Here is a 25,500-nt window from a genome sequence, read left to right as displayed (position 1 = left end):
GCAGGTAGGGAATATACAGTGAATGGTAGAACCCTCAAGAGTATTGAAAGTCAAAGAGATCTAGGAGTACAGGTCCACAGGTCATTGAAAGGGGCAACACAGGTGGAGAAGGTAGTCAAGAAGGCATACGGCATGCTGGCCTTCATTGGCCGGGGCATTGAGTATAAGAATTGGCAAGTCATGTTGCAGCTGTATAGAACCTTAGTTAGGCCACACTTGGAGTATAGTGTTCAATTCTGGTCGCCACACTACCAGAAGGATGTGGAGGCTTTAGAGAGGGTGCAGAAGAGATTTACCAGAATGTTGCCTGGTATGGAGGGCATAAGCTATGAGGAGCGGTTGAATAAAATCGGTTTGTTCTCACTGGAACGAAGGAGGTTGAGGGGCGACCTGATAGAGGTATACAAAATTATGAGGGGCATAGACAGAGTGGATAGTCAGAGGCTTCCCCAGGGTAGAGGGGTCAATTACTTGGGGGCATAGGTTTAAGGTGAGAGGGGCAAGGTTTAGAGGAGATGTACGAGGCAAGTTTTTTTACGCAGAGGGTAGTGGGTACCTGGAACTCGCTACCGGAGGAGGTAGTGGAAGCAGGGACGATAGGGACATTTAAGGGGCATCTTGACAAATATATGAATAGGATGGGAATAGAAGGATACGGACCCAGGAAGTGTAGAAGATTGTAGTTTAGTCGGGCAGTATGGTCGGCACGGGCTTGGAGGGCCGAAGGGCCTGTTCCTGTGCTGTACATTTCTTTGTTCTTTGTCAATGGGAGCCATTCAGTTGGAGCTCTCATGACAACTGTCCGCATGGCTGCATATCCCCAATCTTTATGTGGAAGCTGCAGAGCCATGAGGCAACAGACTGAATTAGAACCTTTTGCGGTGCTCAGGCTGTGCATTGCCTTGGGAAACTGATGACAACCTGCATGTAGACACTCTGTGTGGGCTAAATTATTGAGAATGTCAAGACTGCCATCAAAGATCACCTGAAAGTGGCCACCCTGTCTGAAAAGCACAAAAGCATCAACGAAGTTAGTGGTAACTGGGAAAACATACTAGAACACTGATTTAAGGCTCTGGAAATGATCCAGTCAGCATCTGAATGCATTACGTTAACTTTCAGTTAAATATAGGCATGAATTTTACAGAATTAACTCAAGCACCTAAAATTCATGCAATTGTGGAAGTCATACTTTGGTTTGTTATTAGATTCAACTAATATTGCTCTACTGTAATAAGCTGTTATTTGTTCTGATCGCTGTTTTGGCTTATTTTGCTTTTTAAATAAATGGCTATAATTGGAACATTAAATTTCCTACCCAAATCCAATATCCGAGGGGCTGTGTGTCAGAATTTAGGGCTTTTATGTGATCCATAGTATCCTTCCAGTCACCAGCAAAGACCAAGTACAGCACTAGCTAAAGAACATTTAACTTAAAATTCTCAACCCCAAAATCAGGAAATGTATTGATGTGTTACCAACTAATTTATTTTCCAATTTCCACAAAGCAAAAGGATAAGGCTCTCAGATATAATCATAGCTCGCTTTTAGAGTTGCAAACAGAGCCCTAGTGGGGTTTAATTTAATATTGCACAACAGTAATGCGTTTTGAGGTCGCCTTTTGCAATTTAAGTAACATAACAAGCAAACAGCTAGCTATTGATTCCCCAAGCAAGAGGAAGTAATGTGTAAACTGTGGCAAGAGGAAAATGCTGGCAATCTGAAATGTTGGAAATACTCAGCAGGTCTGGCAGCATCTGCGGAGAGAGGAGCTCCAACGTCATATTCGACTAAATGTGTGCACGCTCTTCCTCACCGTTTAAAATGTTCTATTCAGACCACACCTTAGTTACCATATTCAGTTTTGTACAACGAGGTACAGACGAGACCTGAAGACCTGCAAACTGACATGAAGCTCATGCGGGACTATTCCAAACTCAGAAGGGTAACTTTGAATACTGGTTCTTAGTAGGGGTTCTTAGTAGTGTATATTTTCAATTTGGTATGCATGTGAACCAGGGAGGAATAGATCAGCTATTATATGAACAATTAATAAAGAATATTAAAAAACCACACAAGTTGGACTGTAATACACTAGAACACATTTCTGGCTATACGCACAATATTACATGATGTTACGCTTTGGCTCCCAACTACCTACGTTTCTTAACTCTGAAATGTCCCTTTGTTCCCAAACAACATCCAATATTATGTAACTGTGCAAAATCCAGCAGATAATCACCACGCACAGGTTATTTGGCCATGTTTGGCGAAACGTCTTCAGTTTCAGCAAAGACAAAATCTGCTTGGTTCTAGTTTTGGATCTAAACCGGCTGCCTATTTAACAATAACTTATTTTCGGGAGACTGTTTCTGCAGCTGGGTGTGGCTGGGATGGTAGCTGTGACTGTCTCTTTCCCCCGTCATTGTGCCATAGATACATCATTCTTTCCCTTACCCTTATATTATCCACCCAGTGGAGTCAGCTTTTAGCATATACATGCCAATTTCCTTACCTCTCCACTTCAAAGTTACCGCTTCTCTACCCCATTGTTTTCTTCTAGTCACCTAGGTAAACTTACTTTTCTCACCGATATGTTAATTCTCATCTCAAAATCTCTTCAGACAGCAGCCCTTATCAACTCAGTTTGATTTTCTTTTACCCCAATTTCATTTTTTAATTTTAATTGTCACCAATTCTTAACACTGATCCTTGTTGTAAGATGACTTGAGCAATCCAAGATGAAAACCAAGAAATGACTTGAACGAAAGAGGTGAACCCAGAACATAATCTCAAATTAGACAGTTGGACGAGGCAGCACAAAATGAAATTGTTGAAGTCAGAAAATTCTTCCTCCACAAAAGACTAATCAACATGTGGAACGGATGGCTTCTTTCAATGGATAAAGTGTTCCAAATGGTTTTCGTCTTCTGTACCCATCTTGCAATTGTGTAAATGGAAATCTGAAGTGGAAATTCGAACTATGCCCAAATAGCCCATTCATAATCTTGCGTACAAGCTGACTGTATTCCCAATTGTTTGGCAATCTTTTCCTTACTTTTGCCTTACATTTTCAGTAGAATCAGGTTACAGCGGTCAAGGTAGTAGGTTAATCTTACAACAGATTGATTATTACTGATAACTGATGTGCACAGCACTTCCCAACAGCATATGGTGAAACCACTACAAGCATCCCTGATCTCAGAAACTAAGCAGATTCAAGCCTGATTAATTCCTGGATGGGATCATAGCGCCGAGGACCCAGATTCGCTACTGGCCTTGGGTCACTGTCTGTGTGGAGTTGGCACGTTCTCCCCATGTCTGCGTAGGTCTCACCACCACAACCAAAAAGATGTGTAAGGTAGGTGAATTGGCCAAGCTAAAATGGCTCTTAACTGGAAAAGAGAGAATTGGGTACTGGATGGGAGACTTGACAGCTACTAAAGGGTGTCCCTGCAAACAGTATTATCAATACTATATATAATTGATCAGCGTAGGAAGGCTAAATATCCTATATGCCGTTATTCCAGGAATGTAGTGGGCGACATGTGGCGCAGTGGGACTACGGCGCTGAGGACCCGGGTTCGAATCCGAGCCCTGGGTCACTGTGTGTGGAGTTTGCACATTCTCCCCATGTCTGCGTGGGTTTCACCCCCACAACCCAAAGGTGTGCCGGTTAGGTGGATTGGCCACGCTAAATTGCTCCCTTAATTGGGAAAAAAAAAATTGGCCACTCTAAATTTAAAAATAAAATTCCAGGAATGTATTTCCTGTCCTGTTTGCAGGCCAATACCAGAACTCTAGAACAACGTTTTTCAAACATTTTTGCCCAGGACCCATTTTTAACCAACCAGCCATCCTTCATGGCCCACACCAGTCGATCATCGCGACCCACCATTTCCACTTTCCATTAATGTGACAGGTAAACCTGCTTGGGCCTCACGATCTCACTTGCTTCCTCATTCAATGTTGTATTTCTACTAAGGACTTCAGTTGACGATTTAACTTCTCACTGCATCCACTGAAAAAGATCAAGAGATTTGTACTCTAACCCGCCATACTTAGTTTACAAATGCCTTTGAAGTTGAGGGTTTTAAACTTTAATTTGCCAGTACTTCCCTGCATATAACACACATGGGCTTAGTATCCTCTTTTGCATTGGCACAATTAATAAAGCCATACTTTAATAAATGCTTGTTTATAATGCTCGTTCCGGATTTCAGCTTGTTCTTAAAGGCTGTTCACCAGAGGCCCTGGAGCTCACATCAGCATTGCTTTGTCCTGCTGTGGAATCTCCCAATCAGCTCTCTTCAGCAGATTTAGTGGTGAGATTCAGGCCCGTTTGTGTCTCTGCCCTCTCTTTCTTATTATGAAACAATCCCCTTTAAATTTTTCAGTCCTGTTGCTTGCTGCTATCAAAAGGGTGGAATCTCTTTAGTCCAGGGCACAATGACATCAGTATACAGGGTACGTGACCTGCTCTCTGCTGCCACTCCAGGCAGGATGACCCCATCAATTTTTTTTTTTTTTTTTTTTTTAAACATCCGTTCCCGAGTCGAAGCGGTCTGCCATGCTCCAGGCCGGCATGCTGCCATGAGAACAAAAATTTGAGAACATGCACTAACGGGTTCAAAATCAGCTTTTTCCCCACTGTTATCAGACTCCTGAATTATCCTCTTATGGACTGAACTCTTCAAACATCTTCTCTAAGTAGCAGTACACCCTGTATGCTCACCTGATGCCGGTGGCTATGTATTTACTTTGTGTATTCATGCATGTCCTGTTTTTCATGTATGGAATGATATGTCCGGACTATATGCAGAACAATACTGTATCTCGGTACACGTGACAATAAATCAAATCGGTAGCTACATTTTACCAATATTATACATTTGGAAAAGGGTTTGGGTGCATGTATATTGCTCTGGGAACCCCCTGGAGACTAAATAAAGGCATTATAGACACTCAAAACCTCTCTAGCAATTGGTGGAAAAGACACAAACATGGTGACAGTAGTTATTGGGCAGCCAAAGACTTTGGGTTGCGACTCCGGATCAAGAGGGGCTGGAACTGACCACACACCAGCCCAGGATGTCATAATGTAAAAACAGACAACAGCAAATATATCCTGAGCCGCAACAAACCTTTGATACCAGGGGAACACAGGAGGTTTGCACAAGAGCAACACCAGTCAAATTTCCTTCCTTTACTGTGGTTTAAGCACTTTCCTCTCGAATAAACAAATTACTACATTGATAAACAAATGACTACACTGGTAAAGAGACCAGCAACTTTCCAATCTACTATGAAACACACCAAGTAAAAGCAACTTTGTAAATTAGAACTTCATTTATTTGATAAACTGCAGCCCTATTGCTATGCAATTCATCAGATCAAAAGAGTACAAAGTGGATTGCATTACTGTCTACAAATGCCACGTTTGCTGACAAAGATTGCAAGAACCCAATCTTAAAATGCACAGCAAAATAGTAATAAATACATGGGACCAAAATGAAGCAAAATATTTTTAAAATTGAGAGATGTTTATGCAAAATTACACTGGGTCAGCAAGTTATCGAGGTGGAGGGGCACGTTGTGAGAAAACTATCAATGCCCAGGTATTGGTTTGAGGCCACTTCACCAGCCCTGTGGCGAACCGCAAACTCCTCCCACTCTTTACCAAACCATCCCACCGCTGCCCCAACCTCCCGCTCCACGCACATCACCCAAACCAACCCCACACATTGTCCTCCCCCCACACCCCCCTCTCCGCTGACACACACACCTTCCCCACACCAAACGCCACCCCTCCCCACCTCTCCCCCAAATCACCCCACCCCCTCTCCCGTACCACCGCCACCCCTCATACCCATCTCCCATACACCCTCCCCTCCGCACCAAACGCCCTCCCCTCCCCGCACCAAACACCTCCCCGTCACCATCCACCCTCCCCTTCCCCCCATTCCCCCCCCATGCACCCTCCCCATGCACCCTCCTCTTCCCCTCCCCTTTTACACCCCCCCTTCCCTCTTCCCCTCCCCTTTTACACCCCCCCTTCCCTCCCTCCCTCCCCTTTTACACCCCCCCTTCCCTCCCTCCCTCCCCTTTTACACCCCCCCTTCCCTCCCTCCCTCCCCTTTTACACCCCCCCTCCCACCCCCCCTCCCTCCCCCCCTTTTACACCCCCCCTCCCTCCCCCCCTTTTACACCCCCCCTCCCTCCCCCCCTTTTACACCACCCCCCCTCCCTCCCCCCCTTTTACACCACCCCCCCTCCCTCCCCCCCTTTTACACCCCCCCCCCTCCCCCCCTTTTACACCCCCCCTCCCTCCCCCCTTTTACACCCCCCCTCCCTCCCCCCCTTTTACACCCCCCCTCCCTCCCCCCCTTTTACACCCCCCCTCCCTCCCCCCCTTTTACACCCCCCCTCCCTCCCCCCCTTTTACACCCCCCCTCCCTCACCCCCCCTTTACACCCCCCCTCCCTCACCCCCCCTTTACACCCCCCCTCCCTCCCCCCCTTTTACACCCCCCTCCCTCACCCCCCCTTTTACACCCCCCCTCCCTCACCCCCCCTCCCTCACCCCCTTTTACACCCCCCCTCCCTCACCCCCTTTTACACCCCCCCTCCCTCACCCCCTTTTACACCCCCCCTCCCTCACCCCCTTTTACACCCCCCCTCCCTCACCCCCTTTTACACCACCCCTCCCTCACCCCCCTTTACACCCCCCTCCCTCACCCCCCTTTACACCCCCCCTCCCTCACCCCCCTTTACACCCCCCCTCCCTCACCCCCCTTTACACCCCCCCTCCCTCACCCCCCTTTACACCCCCCCTCCCTCACCCCCCTTTACACCCCCCCTCCCTCACCCCCCTTTACACCCCCCCTCCCTCACCCCCCTTTACACCCCCCCTCCCTTTACACCCCCCCTCCCTCACCCCCCTTTACACCCCCCCACCCTCACCCCCCTTTACACCCCCCCTCCCTCACCCCCCTTTACACCCCCCCTCCCTCACCCCCCTTTACACCCCCCTCCCTCACCCCCCTTTACACCCCCCCTCCCTCACCCCCTTTTACACCCCCCCTCCCTCACCCACCCCCTTTTACACCCCCCCTCCCTCACCCACCCCCTTTTACACCCTCCCTCCCTCCCCCCTCTTTTACACTCTCCCATCGGCTTGTGTTTCTACCTCAACCGCAAAACCAGACAGCGCCCGCCCCCGTGTAAAGAGGCTGCTCTCCCTCACTCACCCGCTCCTCTGAAAGCGATAACTCCATCCGAGTTGACGAAAACTATTTTATTGCTCCCCACCAGTGGCCGTGAGGTGTCAGTCTGCCTGCCTGCCGGGCGGGCGTTGTGTTCTCTATTCCTCCCTCCCACCCACGCTCTCTTTCTCTCTCTCTCTTTCTCTCTCTCTCCACTTTTTCAAACCTCTGCCCCGGGCGCCTCCTCCGCGCGGGGGGGGGGGGGGGGTCACGTGCGCGGTGACGTCACCGATCAGGGGCGGCCGTTGTCCGTTTGAAAAAGGGCGGGAACGGTGGTGCGGGTGCCGGCAGATCAAGCACCGGCTTTGGGGGGGGGGCTCGGAGGGAAGTGGGGCGGGGCTGGGTGAAGCGGGCAAGAATGGGGGGGGGGGGGGGGGAGGATGCGGCGAATGCTGAGGGGCGGGGTTGAAGAGGGGCGGGGCGGGTCTGCAGTAAAAGGGGCGGGGCCGCAGGTGGGGGCGGGTGGCTCGGGGCTGAACGGAGGGCGTGACCGATGGCAGAGAGAAGCGGGGCTGAGGGGAAAGGGGCGTGGCTGCTTGGGAAGGGGCGTGGGCCGGGCCTCGTCGCTCGTGCGCTGCCTGTCACGTGAGCGGCATCGCGCTCTAAAAGGCGCCAACGGTCAGCTCCTGGTTAGTTGGCGGGTCAGCAAGTTAAGGAATTGTACTCGGGCCTGAGACTGGTAAACTCGGCAGTGATAAGCTACAGCTGAAGGGAGGCATTTAGCGAAATGAGAGAGAAAGCAGCCGGGGGAACTGAGCTCAGTGCTGTAGGAACCCCCCTCCCCCTCACATCCTCCTCTCTGTAGCTTCCCACATTCTTAACAATGACCACTGGCTGTAAAGCACTTCAGGATATGCTGAGGATGGATGTGTATTCATAAAATTCAAGATTGCTGCAAATACTCAGCTCAAGCTGACCTTTTGTCCAGAAGGAAGATAGTAACGTAGGCGTTTGTAAGCCTGTGGAGGTGGGGAAGAAGTTTTAAAAAGATCTGCAGTTGGGCAGGTGACAGACGAGACTTCACGAACACAAAATTTCAACAGGCAAAAAAGCCAAAGAGTGGTGATGGGCAAAGAAACCACGATTTTAGCACGGTAGCACAGTTGCTTCACAGCTCCAGGGTCCCAGGTTCGATTCCCGGCTTGGGTCGCTGTCTGTGCGGAGTCTGCACGTTCTCCCCGTGACTGCATCGGTTTCCTCCAGGTCCTCCGGTTTCCTCCCACAGTCCAAAGACGTGCAGATTAGGTGGATTGGCCATGCTAAATTGCCCCTTAGTGTCCAAAATGGTTAGGCTGGGTTGCAGGGATTTTGGAAGTGTGGACTTAAATGGGGTGCTCTTTCCAAGGGCTGGTGCAGACTTAATTGGCTGAATGCCTTCCTGGACTGTAAATTCTATGATGTGGAGATGCCGGTGTTGGACTGGGGTGAGCACAGTAAGAAGGCTTACACACCAGGTTAAAGTCCAACAGGTTTGTTTTGATGTCACTAGCTTTTGGAGCGCTGCTCCTTACTCTGGTGAATGAAGAGGTATGTTCCAGAAACATATATTTGAATGTAGTGCAACATGAATCCCAGGTCCCGGTTGAGGCCGCACTCGTGTGTGGAAGTTGGCTATAAGCTTCTGCTCGGCGATTGTGTTGTCGCGCGTCCTGAAGGCCGCCTTGGAGAACACTTACCTGGAGATCAGAGGCTGAATGCCCTTGACTGCTGAAGTGTTCCCTGACTGGAAGGGAACATTCCTGCCTGGTGATTGTCGTGCGATGTCTGTTCATTCGTTGTCGCAGCGTCTGCATGGTCTCGCCAATGTACCACGCTTCGGGACATCCTTTCCTGCAGCGTATGAGGTAGACAACGTTGGCCGAGTCGCACGAGTATGTACCGCGTACCTGGTGGGTGGTGTTCTCGTGTGTAATGGTGGTATCCATGTCGATGATCTGGCACGTCTTGCAGAGATTGCCATGGCAGGGTTGTGTGGTGTCGTTGTCACTACTGAAGGCTGGGTAGTTTGCTGCAAACAATGGTTTGTTTGAGGTTGCGCGGTTGTTTGAAGGCAAGTAGTGGGGGTGTGGGGATGACCGTGGCAAGATATTCATCTTCATCGATGACGTGTTGAAGGCTGTGAAGAAGATGTCGTACATACTCGTGCGACTCGGCCAATGCTAACCACTTTGCCCCCGTGCCACCCTCACAGTCCCTTATGACTGTCCCTTATCTGTCGCTGCAGATTGGAGGGCAGTTCACGTCACTCCGATATTCAAAAAGGGAGGTAGAGCGAAAGCAGGGAATTATAGACCAGTAAGCCTAACATCGGTAGTGGGGAAAATGCTTGAATCCATTATCAAGGACTTTATAGCAGAACATTTAGAAAGCAGTGGCAGGATCAGTCAGAGTCAGCATGTATTTATGAAGGGAAAATCATGCTTGACAAATCTGTTGGAATTCTTTGAAGAGGTAATCAGTACAGTCGACAAGGGGGAGCCAGTCGATGTGGTATATTTGGACTTTCAGAAGGCGTTTGACAAAGTCCCGCATAAGAGATTATTGAGCAAAATTAAAGTGCATGGGATTGGGGGAAGTGCATTGAGGTGGATAGAAAACTGGTTGGCAGAGAGGAAACAAAGAGTAGGGATTAATGGGTCCTTTTCAAATCGGCAGGCAATAACCAGTGGGGTACCACCGGGATCGGTGCTGGGAGCCCAGCTATTCACAATATATATTAATGATTTGGATGAGGGAACAAAATTTAACATCTCAAAGTTTGCAGATGATACCAAATTAGGTGGGAAGATGAATTGTGACGAGGATGCAGGGATCCTACAGCAAGATCGGGACAGGTTGGGTGAGTGGGCAAACCAATGGCAGATGCAGTATCATTTGGATTAGTGAGGTTATTCATTTGGAAGCAAAAACAGGAAGGCAGATTACTACCTTAATGGTTGTAAATTAGGAGAGGGGAGTGTGCAGCGGGACCTGGGTGTCCTTGTGCACCAGTCGCTGAAGGTAAGCATGCAGGTGCAGCAGGCGGTAAAGAAGGCTAACGGTATGTTGGCCTTCATTGCAAGAGGTTTTGAGTATAGAAGCAAGGATGTGTTGCTGCAATTATACAGGGCCTTGGTGAGGTCACACTTGGAGTATTGTGTGCAGTTTTGGTCTCCTTCTCTGAGGAAGGATATTCTTGCTCTCGAGGGAGTGCAGCGAAGGTTTACCAGACTGATTCCAGGGATGGCGGGACTGTCGTATGAGGAGAGATTGACTAGGTTGGGATTGTTCTCGCTGGAGTTCAGAAGAATGAGGGGGGAATCTCATTGAGACTCATAAAATTCTAACAGGACTAGACAGGGTAGATGCAGGGAAGATGTTACCAATGATAGGTGTGTCCAGAACCAGGGATCACAGCCTGCGGAGTCAGGGTAAACCATTTCGGACAGAGATAAGGAGACACTTCTTCACACAAGAGTGGTGAGCCTGTGGAATTCATTACCACAGGAAGTTGTTGATGCTAAAACTTTGAATATATTCAAGAGACGGCTGGATATAGCACTTGGGGAGAATGGGATCAAAGGCTATGGGGAGAAAGCAAGTTTAGGCTATTGAGTTGGATGATCAGCTATGATCGTGATGAATGGCGGAGCAGGCTTGAAGGGCCAAAAGGCCTCCTCCTATCTTCTATGTATCTATGATTCAGAGTCAAGAATGCTACCAGCGGATTGATGGCAATTATTGCTATTTGATGTGTGGCCAAATAATGCAGTGACCAACCTAACAAGTCAGTAGAGAATCTTGACCTAGGCAGCCATAAAAAATATTATAACGCTGTTTTATGGTTTGGGGATGAGAAATGCAGAAGCACACACCGTCATAAAGTTGAAATAAATACTTCAGTCGACATTCTGAATAGAATTGCTAATTGCATTGTTTACTTGGAACTCTGTCTCGAAGTCTGGGTTACTAAAAATCGCTGAACCACAACAGCCATGACACAATGAGAATCATTTTGCACTTGTTCAATTGGAGGTTTAATAATGCTATTTCCACTTTCACAGCACTTTTTTTGCAGTGGACCTTGTCCCCTGTAACGTAGCTTTTTCAGACTGTGCCCTCAAAGCACGTGTCTATCTTTGTAGGTGTAGCATGTGTCCGATAAAATTAACAATTACCCAGTTCCTATCATGTGCTTTGAAATCTCTCTGGCAGCATATCAAATTCTGGTCATGGTGTTTGCATAGTTAAAGTAACTAATGTAATTATTGACAAACACACAGTAAAAATGAAACAGACTTGCTAGTAACTGCGGGTATGGTGTAACACCAATCTGACAATCAATGTCCTTTAATTTGACTTTTGAAATAAATTTGTTAGTTAAACTTAACGTGCTGATTGTCAGTTGCGACAGTCAGTATGAATTGCAGTCTTCACTGAACACTTAAAAAAAAAAAATTTAGAGTACCCAATTATTTTTTTTCCAATTAAGGGGCAATTTAGCTTGGCCAATCCACCTAACCTGCACATCTTTGGGTTGTGGGCTGAAACCCATGCAGACACGTGGAGAATGTGCAAACTCCACATGGACAATGACCCAGGGCCTGAATTCGAACCGGGGTCCTCAGCGCCGCAGTCCCAGTGCTAACCACTGCGTCACATGCTGCCCTCTCTTCACTGAACATTTAATGACCCAGTCATCAAGTTCAATTGGATGAGATCACATTCAAATAAAGAACGTTGGGAGTTAGACCAAAAAAAAAGGACAAATTCAATCCTGAGAATAAATTAGGCAGTACCTCAAAAATATTAACATATGAACAACTTGACATGGAATGACAGATTGAGACAGCACATTAAGAGGCTCTTCGGCTTTGACAAGTGTTTGAAAGAGCTGTCCAATTTTTGGTCCACTCCCCTGCTCTTTCACAGAGCCCTGCATCTTTTTCCCCCAGCAATTATTTTTTTTCCAATTCCCCTTTTGGGGGTTGCTATTGAATCTGCTTCCCACCACCCTTTCAGGCAGTCCAGCCCCGAGGATAATAGTTTGCTGACAGTCTGTAAGTGTATTCAATAAGTATCCATGCCACACTGGTCTAGGATATGGCTAGGATGTCATTAGGGCTGCAGTATGACTGTTACAACCAAGATCCTCATTACTGGGTCAGGAAGTGCGAAATTGGCTCAAGTTTCATTGTCCATTGATGCGCATGTAGACCCTCTTATGGATTGACCTGATTAACACGACACCCTCGTATGCTTCACCCAATGCTGGTGTTATCTAGTTAATTGTGTACCTTGTGTTGCCCTATTATGTATTTTCTTTTATTTCCTTTTCTTCTCATGTACTTAATGATCTGTTGAGCTGCTCGCAGAAAAATACTTTTCACTGTACCTTGGTACACGTGACAATAAACAAACCAATCCAAATCAGACCCGAATCTTAATTTACTACAACCCACTATTAAGGTTCCTCTGAAGATTAACTACTTTGACAAGAGTATTGGAAGATGGTGACCAATCAGCTGTGGAGGTGAACTTCTTGCAGGCGGTCAATGCCTTCAGGAATAAAGAGATATTATACCTGTCTGGGAATGCACGACTATTACTAACTTACAACAAGCAGCTAATCCTTTAATTGTTGGCATTGTGCAAAAGAGGAATAAAAAGGCTAACAGACCATTTTTGTGAAGACTGTAAACCATTCGGATCTTGCGAAACAATTCAACGAACTGCGCTGGCTCCATTTTAGACTTTGGCCATTTGATACATTAGGGAACAGAGACCTAAGTACAACACAACCGAAGCTAAGGGCAGATTCTGTTTTAGTTTCCCAATCAAACATCTCCCAATGCTGTCGACCTTGGCCAATTCCTGCGGTGTGGACCCTCGGTTTTTGACCTTTTGTAGTCAAGGAATTGTCTTTTGACTTTGAGTCAATATTCTAGGATATTGAAAGTGTACGAGAGTCCATATTATTGTACTCCAGGAACAGCTCTGGTTTTGCCATGCCATTTTCTGTGCCACTCAACCTCCGTCATCTCCTTACTCCAGCAGTTTCTGTGATAGGTAATCAGAGTGGCATTTTGTGTGTCTTTGAACAAGAATAAGAGCAAGAACGTGGCAGACGTCTAGTAGTCCTTGTAAAGTACTTGGGAGCCCAGCCTTCTCGTGTTCATGTTATATTGAGTGAGTTCAACAAAGGAACACAGTCCAAAGATGTGCAGTTTAGGTGGATTAGAATAGACATAGAATAGAATTTACAGTGCAGAAGGAGGCCATTCGGCCCATCGAGTCTGCACCAGCCCATGGAAAGATCACCCTACCTAAGCACACACCTCCACCATATCCCTGTAACCCAGTAACCCCATCTAACCCTTTTGGACACTGACCAATCCATCTAACCTGCCCATCTTTGGACTGTGGGAGGAAACCGGAGCACCCGGAGGAAACCCACGCAGACACGGGGTGAACTTGCACACTCTGCACAGACAGTGATCCAAGCCAGGAATCGAACCTGGGACTCTGGAGCTGTGAAGCAACTGTGCTAACCACTGTGCTACCATGCCACCCATCACAAAGGCGGTACAGGAATGGACTGGTAGAGTTCAATGGCATCACAATACATGCGGAGGAAGATTCTATAACAATGAATGATAGTCATAGAATCATAGAATTTACAGTGCAGAAGGAGACCATTCGGCCCATCGAGTCTGCACCAGCCCTTAGAAAGAGCACCCTATTTAAGCCCATGACTACACTCTATCCCCGTAACACCAACTAATCTTTTGGACACTAAGGGGCTAATTTAGAATGGCCAATCCTAACCTGCACATCTTTGGACTGTGGGAGGAACACCGGAACACCCGGAGGAAACCCACGCAGACACGGGGTGGATGTGCAAACTCCACACAGACAATAAACTGAGGCCGGAATTGAACCTGGGTCCCTCAAGCTGTGAGGCAGCAGTGCGAACCACTGCTAGTTCTGATGAAGTGGGTAACAAAGATCTCTTGCAGAAAGATTGTGTTAACCATCATGCCAAAGTCTGTAGGGAGACCAAGGAAGGACACTATGGTCATAGTCCCGCTGAATGCCACTTAGTACTGTATATGGGGAGGGGGGTGGAGGGAGTCAAGAAGAGGTGCCATGCTAAATTGCCCTTAGTGTCCAAAATTGCCCTTAGTGTTGGGTGGGGTTACTGGGTTATGGGGATAGGGTGGAGGTGTGGGCTTGGGTAGGGTGCTCTTTCAAAGAGCCGGTGCAGACTCGATGGGCCGAATGGCCTCCTTCTGCACTGTAAATTCTATGAAAGCTGGCTTTTATAATCCTTTTACAATATCACAAAGCACTTCACAGCCAATGAAGCACTTTTTAAATGTTGCCACTGTGTCAGGTAAGAAATGTTGCATCTGATTTACGCATAGCAAGGTTCCACAAACAGCAATGTGATAATGCAAGAAAACCTTGTTTAGTGATTTTGATTGAAGGATAAACATTCGTTAGGGCACTGGGGGAAATCTCCCTGCTCTCCTTCACAATAATGTCACAGGAACTTGTACGGCCCCTGAGACGAGAGATGGGGCCTTGGTTTAATGGTACCTTCAGTAGGATAGTACTCCCTCATTACTGCACTGGAATGTCAGCCTTTCTCTTTGTCTTCAAAAGGGCGGCACGGTAGCACAGTGGTTAGCACTGTTGCTTCACAGCACCAGGTTTCATAGAATGTACAGTGCAGAAGGAGGCCATTCGGCTTATCGAGTCTGCACCAGCTCTTGGAAAGAGCACCCTCCCCACCTCCATCCTATCCCCATAACCCAGTAACCCCACCCAACACTAAGGGAAATTTTGGACACTATGAACAATTTAGCATGGCCAATCCACCTAACCTGCACATCTTTGGGCAGCATGGTAGCACTGTAGCTTCACAGCGCCAGGGTCCCAGGTTCGATTCCCCGATACATAGGGTGCAGCAGTATAGGGTGAGGCCACACCTAGAGTACTGTATAGCATTTTGGTCTCCTTACTTGAGAATGGATGTACTGGGGCAGCATGGTAGCACAGTTGTTAGCACTGTGGCTTCGCAGCACCAGGGTCCCAGGTTCGATTTCCCCGCTGGGCCACTGTCTGTGCGGAGTCTGCACGTTCTCCCCGTGTCTGCGTGGGTTTCCTCCGGGTGCTCCGGGTTCCTCCCACAGTCCAAAGACATGCAGGTTAGGTGGATTGGCCATGATAAATTGCCCTTAGTGACCAAAAGGTTTAGGAGGGGTTATTGGGTTACGGGGATATGGTGGAAGTGAGGGCTTAAGTGGGTCGGTGCAGACTCGATGGGACGAATGGCCTCCTTCTGCACTGTATGCTCTATGAATCTATGGATCCTTGGACTGTGGGAGGAAACTGGAGCACCCGGAGGAAACCCACGCACACACGGGGAAAACGTGCAGACTCCGCACAGACAGGGACCCAAGCCAGGGATCGAACCTGGGAGCCTGGAGCTGTGAAGCAACTGTGCTACCGTGCTGCCCACGGCTTGGGTCACTGTCGGCACGCTCTCCCCTTGCCTGCGTGGATTTCCTCCGGGTGTTCCGGTTTCCTCCCACAAGTGTCAGAGGACGTGCTTGTTAGGTGAATTGAACATTCTGAATTCTCCCTCTGTGTACCTGAACAGGTGCCGGGAGTGTAGCGACTAGGGGCTTTTCACAGTAACCTCATTGCAGTGCTTTTTTAGAAACGAATTTAGAGTACACAATTCTTTTTTTTTTCCAATTAAGGGGCAATTTAGCGTGGCCAATCTTCCTAGCCTGCACATCTTTGGGTTGTGGGGGCGAAACCCACGCAGACACGGGGAGAATGTGCAAACTCCACACGGACAGTGACCCAGAGCCGGAATCAAACCTGGGACCTCGGCGCCGTGAGGCAGCACCCACTGGGCTAAGCCACTGTGCCACCACACTGCAGTGCTAATGTAAGCCTACTTGTGACACTAATAAAGACTGTCATTATTGTTAAGTTTTGAAGACACGGTCTCACAACCCACAACCACTGCCTCAGAGACAAGTGCGCTACTGAGCGAATCACAGTCATTATCAGTAGTTCAATCGCTTTCCTGTAATGAATCAGCGTTCCCTGCAAGTGCTGTCCCCTTAGACAGCAACAAAATAAATCTTGATATCAGAGCATTTGCACCAATTCCACATGCAGAGGTTCACACCATCCAAGGAGATTACAATATCTCCAAATGCAGTGCCATAACTGCTGCTATTATTTCTGTTTATAATGGTCAATCTGACCATAAGAACTAGGAGCAGGCGTATGCGATCTGGCCCCTCGAGCCTTCTCCGCCTTTCAAAAGGATCATAGCTGATCTTTGTGTGGACTGAGCTCCACTTACCCGCCCGCTCAGCATAACCCTAATTCCCTGACTGTTCAAAAATCGATCAATCTTTGCCTTAAAAACATTCAACGGGGTAGCATCAACTGCTTCACTGGGCAGGGAATTCCACAGATTTACAACCTTTGGATGAAGTTCCTCCTCAACTCAGTCCTAAATCTGCTACCCCCCACCCCCTCCTATTTTGAGGCTATGCCCCTGAGCTGAAGTTTCACCCGCCAATGGAAACAACCTCCCTGCTTCTATCTTATCTATTCACTTCATAATTTCATGTTTCTAAATTCCAATGGGTATAGTCCCAGTCTACACAGTCTCGCCTCATAAGCCAATCCTCTCAACTCCGGAATCAACCTAGTGAATCTCCTCTGCAACCCCTCCAGTGCCAGTAGATCATAGAACATAGAGTGCAGAAGGAGGCCATTCGGCCCATCGAGTCTGCACCAACCCACTTAAGCCCTCACTTCCACCCTATCCCCCTTACCCAATAACCCCTCCCAACATTTTGGACACTCAGGGCAATTTAGCGTGGCCAATCTACCTAACCTGCATGTCTTTGGACTGTGGGAGGAAACCGGAGCACCCGGAGGAAACCCACGCAGACACGGGGAGAACGTGCAGACTCCACACAGACAGTGGCCCAGCGGGGAATCGAACCTGGGACCCTGGTGCTGCGAAGCCACAGTGCTAACAACTGTGCTACCATGCTGCCCAGTACATCCATTCTCAAGTAAGGAGACCAAAATGCTATACAGTACTCTAGGTGTGGCCTCACCCTATACTGCTGCACCCTATGTATTAAATTTGGGCAAGCACAAGTTCTATGTTCTAAAACCTCGAATGTTCCAAATCTGGATGATGAAGAGCTGACTCCATTCTCTCTCCACAGACACTCTGCATCTGCTGAGATTGTCCAGCATTTTCGTATTTTGTGCAGGACATAACGGAAGAGGTTTTAAACTTCTCTTTCCCAAGGAACTGTTCAGATACTCCTGGGAATCCCTGGCAAATCTGAAAACGCTCCCGGGGACCCCAAATCCCACCTTCCCAAAGACATTACTTGCTCTGAGGCAAAGGCCGTTATCACTACAGAAAACATTATTGTCCAGTGATGGAAATAATATGAAAGTACATCTTCAAATCTGGAATGACAGAAACCATATACAAATGTTGTTCAGATAGACTCCAAGAAGGCATTTGATGAGGGGCCACATCAAACATTATTCACAAAGATTAGAAGGCAGAACATTATTTCTTCCTGGGCTGTGGAGTTCTCCGGCAAGGCCAGTACCTGTGCATCACAAACAATACCTTCCCTCCCTCCGAAACATTTGGTAATCTAATTGAGTGTCAACAGCCTGCCATAAGGAACACAAATGGCATACAAATTCTAAGGTTACTTCTGCAGATTTGCATCTATTTGATTGATTACTCGCTTCAGACCTCACACCCCAATAACGTCCTGAGGGGCAGTAAACGTCCTCTTCTCAAAGGCATTGTTCTGTGAACAATGTCTCTCCAATTTGAATCCTGGAGACAAAGACTTCCTCAGGCTATTAGATGAGTACATAGTTCTGGGTCGGATCAGGAGATTGGCGGACTGATATCTGCTAAGTAGCTAATTGCAGCCGTCTCTTTAGCTAGACAGAGGAATGTTAGAATGCCATTCTTCATGTTGCTCCAGTGACCCTCTTATTCTTCAAACTCACAAGGCTGCTAGACCTGCCTGTGTGGACTTCAGCAGGCACAATTGAAGGCAACCGGTACGCTGATACTCTGCTCTTCCCCCATCCAAATGAAAAAAGGGTCGAGAGCTTCAAGTTTTTAGGTGTCCAGATCGCCAACAGCCTGTCCTGGTCCCCCCATGCCGACACTATAGTTAAGAAAGCCCACCAACGACTACTTTCTCAGAAGACTGAGGAAATTTGGCATGTCAGCAACGACCCTTACCAACTTCTACAGATGCACCATTCTGGTTGTATCACAGCTTGGTATGGATCCTGCTCTGCCCAAGACCGCAGGAAACTACAAAAAGTCGTGAATGTAGCCCAGTCCAATGAATCCAATAGAAACTTACAAGATAATGAATGGCTTAGATAGGGTGGACGTAGGGAAGTTGTTTCCATTAGCAGGGGAGACTATGACCCGGGGGCACAGCCTTAGAATAAAAGGGAGTCACTTTAGAGCAGAGATGAGGAGAAATTTCTTCAGCCAGAGAGTGGTGGGTCTGTGGAATTCATTGCCACAGAGGGCGGTGGAAGCCGGGACGTTTCTTTAAGACAGAAGTTGATAAAGTCTTGATTTCTCGAGGAATTAAGGGCTATGGAGAGAGAGCGGGTAAATGGAGTTGAAATCAGCCATGGTGGAGTGGACCCAATTGGCCAAATGGCCTTACTTCCGCTCCTATGTCTTATGGTCTAAACCAGCCTCCCATCCATTGACTCTATCTATAATTCCCGCTGCCTCAGAAAGGCAGCCAGCATAATTAAGGACCCCACGCATCCCGGACATACTCTCTTCCACCTCCTTCCGTCATGAAAAAGATACCAAAGTTTGAGGTCACGTACCAACCGACTCAAGAACAGCTTCTTCCCTACTGCCATCAGGCTTTTGAATGGGCCTACCTCGTATTAAGCTGATCCATTCTCTACACCTTGCTATAACTGTAACATTATATTCTGCAATCTCTCCTTCCTTCCCTATGTACGGTATGCATTGTTTGTGCAGCATGCAAGAAACAATACTTTTCACTGTAAACTAATACATGTGACAATAATCAATCAAATCAAATCAAAATCAAAACATCCAGCTGAATTGAAGTTACGATGTTGCCATTAGGTGAGGGAGAGGAATGCACGTTCAGGGGTGGAGGTGGATCCCAAGATGAGCAGTAGAATTCTCATGGCACCTTGGCCAACATTCATCCCTCAACCAGCACCTTCTAAACAGATACAAGCATCATTTATTATTGCAGGACTGTGTTGTGTGCAAATTGGCTGTTTCACAATAGTGACTCAAAAATAATTACTGATAAACCAATCTTGGGCTGAGCTGAGGTCGTGAAAGATGATTACAAATCTGTTAATGCAATTGGGGGGGTTCAATTCAAATTAAGGGATGTGACTGAGCTATGTAGGAGCATGTTTCTTTTTCATTTGGTCCAATTACACTTAACTTGGAAGGACCAGACAGAGTCAATGGAAACGTATCCCACTCCCAGCCTTGTCTTGATCAGATGAAAATACAAATATTAAAAATTAGAATAATATTTCCGTTTTATGAAAACTGCAAGGAAGCATTGGCCTTCACTTGGCAATGTTTTTAATGAGCATGTTTGTTCTGAATCATTGTCTTCCGCTGACTAAAATTAAAGTTTACAGGGGCAAAAGTTAAATTCCCATGAAAGTTATGCCCGTCTGCAAAGGGAGAATGTGATTGCTCTGGCAACAATGAGATTGTAACAAGGACACCATTGACAAAAAAAGACATTGTTTAGAATTCTTATATGTAGAGAGCAACTGTTGCTTATATGAAGATATCCAAATGTTATGTGGGAAAATCCCTGCGCTGATAAAGCAAATTATCAAAGAACAAAGAAGACATTGTATGAGCAGGAGTTCAGGCAAACAAAACATCTACACTCATAAAGCATGTGATTAACTCTTGAAAACAGTGGACGTTAAAAAAAATTTATAGTGCCCAATTCTGTTTTTCCCAATAAAGGGGCAATTTAGCGTGGCCAATCCACCTAACCTGCACAGCTTTGGGTTGTGGGGGTGAGACCCATGCAGATACGGGGGGGGGAAAGTGCAAACTCCACACGGACACTGACCCAGGGCCGGGATTGAGCCCGGGTCCTCGGTGCCGTGCGTAAGCAGTGCACCACCATGTCGCCCTAAAACAATGGGCATTTAACGAACAAAGGAACCTTGAGGATGGTTAACATAGAGCATACAGTGCAGAAGGAGGCCAGTTGGCCCATCAAGTCTGCACCGACCCACTTAAGCCCTCCCTTTCACCCTATCCCCGTAACCCAATAACCCTCCTACTTTTTTGGTCTCATAAGGGAAATTTATCATGGCCAATCCACCTAACCTGCAGTCTTTGGACTGTGGGAGGAAATCGGAGCACCCGGAGGAAACCCACATACACACGGGGAGAACATGCAGACTCAGCACAGACAGTGACCCAGCGGGGAATCGAACCTGGGACCCAGGCGCTGTGAAGCAACAATGCTAGCCGCTTGTGCTACCTTGCTGCCTATGCTTCCGTGCTGCCCAAAAAGCAGATCAAATGTCCTCTGATTTATGTCAGCAACGTCATTTGCTCCCCCATCGCATCAATGCTCATTAATAGGCCAACACACCAGTAACTAGTTCCCCCTCCATAAGATAAGAACGAATAACTCTGGTGGCAGGGTGGCGCTGTGGTTAGCACGGCACCAAGGTCCTGGGTTCCATCCCGGCCCCGGATCACTGTCCGTGTGGAGTTTGCCCATTCTCCCCGTGCCTGCGTGGGTCTCACCCCCACAACGCAAAAATGTTCAGGGTAGGTGGATTGGCCTAAAGAAGATGAGAAGACATTTCTCCAGTCGGACAGAAAAGCCAGAGGCAAGCCTAAAGATCTTTGCCACCCGAAAACCTGCTACTTCTTGTGTTCACAAGCGAAGATAAATCCATATTTTGTATGTAAACCAAAGCTGAGGTTAGCTCGCAGCTATTCACATAATTGAATAAATGTTAATCAAACTACGAGACCCCATCTATTCTTGGGGTCAAACTAATTGGGAATCGGTTATTCACCAGTTTTGACACATCCCGATTAAATAGCTGGGATGTATCAGGTGTCTTAGGGACCAGATATCATTTGAAGGAAATAAATTAGCTTTGGTGCACTGCTGCTTGTGGGCAGATGGCTCGAACTCCCTCGACACTGAAAGGCGATATTATTTTAATTTACAACAGTTGTCTTCTTCAGTTATGCATATCAAATTGAGAATTATGGGTAGCATAGTGGTTAGCATTGCTGCCTCACAGCGCCAGGGACCCAGGTACAATTTCGACCTTGGGTGACTGTGTGGAGTTTGCACTTTCCCCCCCCCCCCATGTCTGCGTGGGTTTCCTCCGTGAGCTCTAGTTTCCTCCCACAGTCCAAAGATGTGCTACATGTTAGGTGGATTGGCCACGCTAAATTGCCCCTTGGTGTCCAAAGATGTGTAGGTTAGGTGGCTTTCTGGGATCACGGCAATAGGGCGGGGGTGGGTCTATGTAGGGTGCTCCTTCAGAGGGTCGGTGCAGACTCGATGGCCGAATGGCCTCCTTCTGTACTGTACAAATTCAATGATTCAATTTGGATGTGGAGGAAGATTGCTGAACATACAATTAGGAGCAGGCCATAAGGCCCCTTGACCCTGCTCCACAATTCGATAAGATCATGACTTATCTGATTGTGGCCGAAACTCCGCTTTCCTGTCTACACCCCCATAACCCTCTGCCTCCCTTGACAATCAAGAATCTATCTAATCCAGCCTTAAAAATGACCTGGCCCCCAGTGCTCCCTGGGGAAGACAATTCCATAGATCGATGTCCCTCCGAGAGAAATGAATTCTACTCATCTCCGTCTTAAATGGGAGACTTCTTCGTTTGAATCTGTTGTCCCCCTAGTTCTAGTCTCTCCCACAAGAATAGAACTAAACACATTACTGTGCGCCTGGAGTCACATGTAGGCCAGACTGGGTAAGGATGACTGATTTCCTTCGCCAAAAGGACATTAGTGAACCAGATGGGTTCTTACAACAATGCATGATATGTTGTCATGGTCACCATTACCGAAACTGGCTTTATATTCCAGATTTATTTGCTTGCTTTTTGTTCTGCTGATTATTCACTGGATATTCTTAGTTTAGTTAGTTTAGCAATGCCCTGAAGGACAGTGGTCATATCCATTCTAATATTATTGTCACAAGTAGGCTTACATTAAACTGCAATGAAGTTACTGTGAAAATCCCTTAGTCGCCACATTCCGGGGCCTGTTCGGGTACACGGAGGGAGAATTCAGGATGTCCAATTCACCCAACAAGCACGTCTTTCGGGACTCGTGGGAGGAAACCGCAGCGTCCGGAGGAAACCCACGCAGACACTGGGAGAACGTGCAGACGCAAGGCAGCCAACAAATTGATCCACATGGCCTCAGCATTGGAACAACTGGCGAACGTAACGTCAGCAGAAGCCAGGGAAACTGGACAGGCACTGGCCGAGGTCTCAGCTGAGCTAGTGGCTGTCCGGACCGTGGCATTACAAAATCGACTGGCTTTGGATTATCTGTTAGCCTCGCAGGGAGGAACGTGCGCTATCATAGGTCAGGAATGCTGTACTTATATTACAGATGGCTCTGAAAATATCACTAACCTGGCCGACCATATTAAGAGACAGGCTGATCAAATTCAAGAGATTGGCAGTGAATTTCATGACTATAACCCACCGGGTTGGCTAGGATGGTTGGGTCATGGATTATTTGATTGGATCTTTAAGGCCTTCATGCTACTACTACTACTAGGGATAGGATTGCTTGGTTGCTTGTGTAAATGCATTTTCAATCGAGTCATGGCTATATCTATTTAAAAAGTTGGCATGATATGACAAAAGGAGGGAATGTGATGTTGTACAAATTAAGTAATGGCATGATGGGAAAACTGGTCAACTATTCGGTACAATGTAAGAAAAGCTGACCTAGCCATTTCAATGTACCAGACCCCTTTGTAAGAAATGCTGATCTAGCCATTCCAATATACCAGACCCCTGTAAGACCGATAAGGCTGACTCCGCATAACCTAAAGCATGAATAAGATCAGAGAAGGTCAAGCTATTCCAAAATGCCTGACATCTGTAATTTCTGATAAGGCTAACTCGTCATAACCCAGGGCGGTATGAATAAGACAAGATAAGGAATTGGTGAGTCTCCTCCGACCTTTTAATGTTCTTTCAAAGGACAAGATAATGATATGAGGGATGAGATAGAGTCCTAGAAGATCAACAGGTCATGCCTGTTTCATGACATTGCTTCCGTTTCTACTTCTGATCGAATTCCTGACTAAGCTGTAGTCACGCAATCTTGATAATGATAATGTATAAATACTGAACTGATTTTCTGTAAAAGCGCGGACTTGAGAAGGAATCAGCAGTGGTAGTAACTGCTTTCTTACCTCAAGTTTCAGCCCAAACTGCATGCGGTCTTTTTGTAAATAAAGCCTTGTTATTTTACCATAACAAATGCTTGTTGAGTCTTTACCACAGTCAAAGAAGCAGGAAAATATTGACTTCTACACGCACAGACTGTGACCCAAGCTGGGAATCGAACCCGGGACCCTCGTGCTGTGAAGCAACAGTGCTAACCACTGTGCTAACGTGCCACCCTTGGTGACACTAGGCCAATGTAATGTCACTCTTTTATAGCTCAAGTGAAAAATGATCCAACCTGGTTATAACCAGACAAGGTGGTAGATTGACTATTTACTTCTGTTGGGTTGCTTGTGCAATATTTAAATGGTGACTATTAAATACTGTTGAGCGTATGATTTAAGACAAGGACCGATTGTGAGGAGTTACTGATTACACAAGATTTATTGTTGATTATCAGTGGACTCTTAGCATACTGGAACGAGAAGAATTAGATCTGGTGGCTGGACATCACTCATGAGACTCCTGGGCAGCTATTTAAGCAGAACGATTAAAGGTGTAACAATGTTCTCCTGTTTTGTGTACAAGGCCGGGATTGTGAAATCATGAAACTAGACAGATGAAATAGAACAGGCCACAAGTCAAAGGAAACCACAAATGAGAACTAGCTCCATTCCACATGAAAGTGCAGGCGATAGGAGAAATGAAGAACTGTGGCTGAGTCAAAGGAGACAGCAGCAAAACAAGCAACTTCCTACTTTAATAGGTCCAGCAGAACACATTGTAGGCTGAGGCACGATGCATTAATCCATGTTTGTGCTTTTGCTGATTCATTTCACACAAGTAATTATTCTGTTTTGACGCCCACTGTTCTTCGAGCATCCTCCTCTCGGTCCCCACCACCCCTCCTCCACCATCTCCCTCCTTCCTGCCCCTCCCCCTATCCTTATCCCCATACATTCACCACGTTTTTCCCCCATACCTTGATCCCCCCCAATCCCCTCCCACTTCCTCACTCTTAAGACAATAGCAGGCGTGCCCAGGGCCATTAACAAGATTTTAAGAACATCTGACACATGGAAGTTTTGTAAGGGACAACGAAGTGAGTTGGTAGAGAAAACAGAACTTTTTTATTTAACACGTTGACAATAATGCACAGCTCTGGTATTTCCCTACTGGGTCTTCTCTAGTCGGTGCCTGACTGGCTGACTCTATTTATACAAGGTCAATTAGGGCAACATGGTAGCACAGAGGTTAGCACTGCTGCTTCACAGCGCCAGGGTCCCAGGTTCGATTCCCGGCTTGGGTCACTGTCTGTGCGGAGTCTGCACGTTCTCCCCGTGTCCGCGTGGGTTTCCTCCGGGTGCTCCGGTTTCCTCCCACAAGTCCCGAAAGACAGGCTGTTAGGTGAATTGGACATTCTGAATTCTCCCTCTGTGTACCCGAACAGGCGCCGGAGTGTGGCGACAAGGGGATTTTCTATAGTCCCTCTTCCCCTTATCCGGGGAGCTCATATTCTGCAAGCTCCATGGTAACAGTGGGTCACCCCTACCCAGTGAGCCCCGCCTCCAAAGTCTGGTGAATCCTCTGAAGGAGGGTGCTGGATCCTCCTAGTGTTTGGCAGTGGCTGCATGCAAAGTGGTCCTGCAGCTAAACAGGAAACGAGCGAGCCTGGTGTCCATCGAGCGCAAAGA

At 47.2% G+C, this 25,500-nt stretch overlaps 1 protein-coding gene across 5 annotated transcripts in view; it reads right to left on the bottom strand.

Annotated features, from left to right (window-relative positions):
- Positions 1-25,500, bottom strand: part of c30h15orf39 (chromosome 30 C15orf39 homolog) — a 96,408-nt gene that overhangs the window by 29,188 nt on the left and 41,720 nt on the right. The window contains exon 1 of one of the 5 annotated variants that reach the window (XM_072492925.1): positions 7,250-7,406. The exons of 3 other annotated variants lie outside the window; for them this stretch is intronic. The gene's annotated coding sequence lies outside the window, so the exon portion shown is untranslated. Of the gene's footprint in view, positions 1-7,249; positions 7,407-25,500 lie in introns of those variants that run through there. One more of the 5 variants, XM_072492924.1, reaches the window with a different exon arrangement.

The sequence above is a fragment of the Scyliorhinus torazame genome, chromosome 30, assembly GCF_047496885.1.
Source record: "Scyliorhinus torazame isolate Kashiwa2021f chromosome 30, sScyTor2.1, whole genome shotgun sequence".
NCBI lineage: Eukaryota > Metazoa > Chordata > Chondrichthyes > Carcharhiniformes > Scyliorhinidae > Scyliorhinus > Scyliorhinus torazame.
This window is presented reverse-complemented; position numbering and strand designations above follow the sequence as displayed.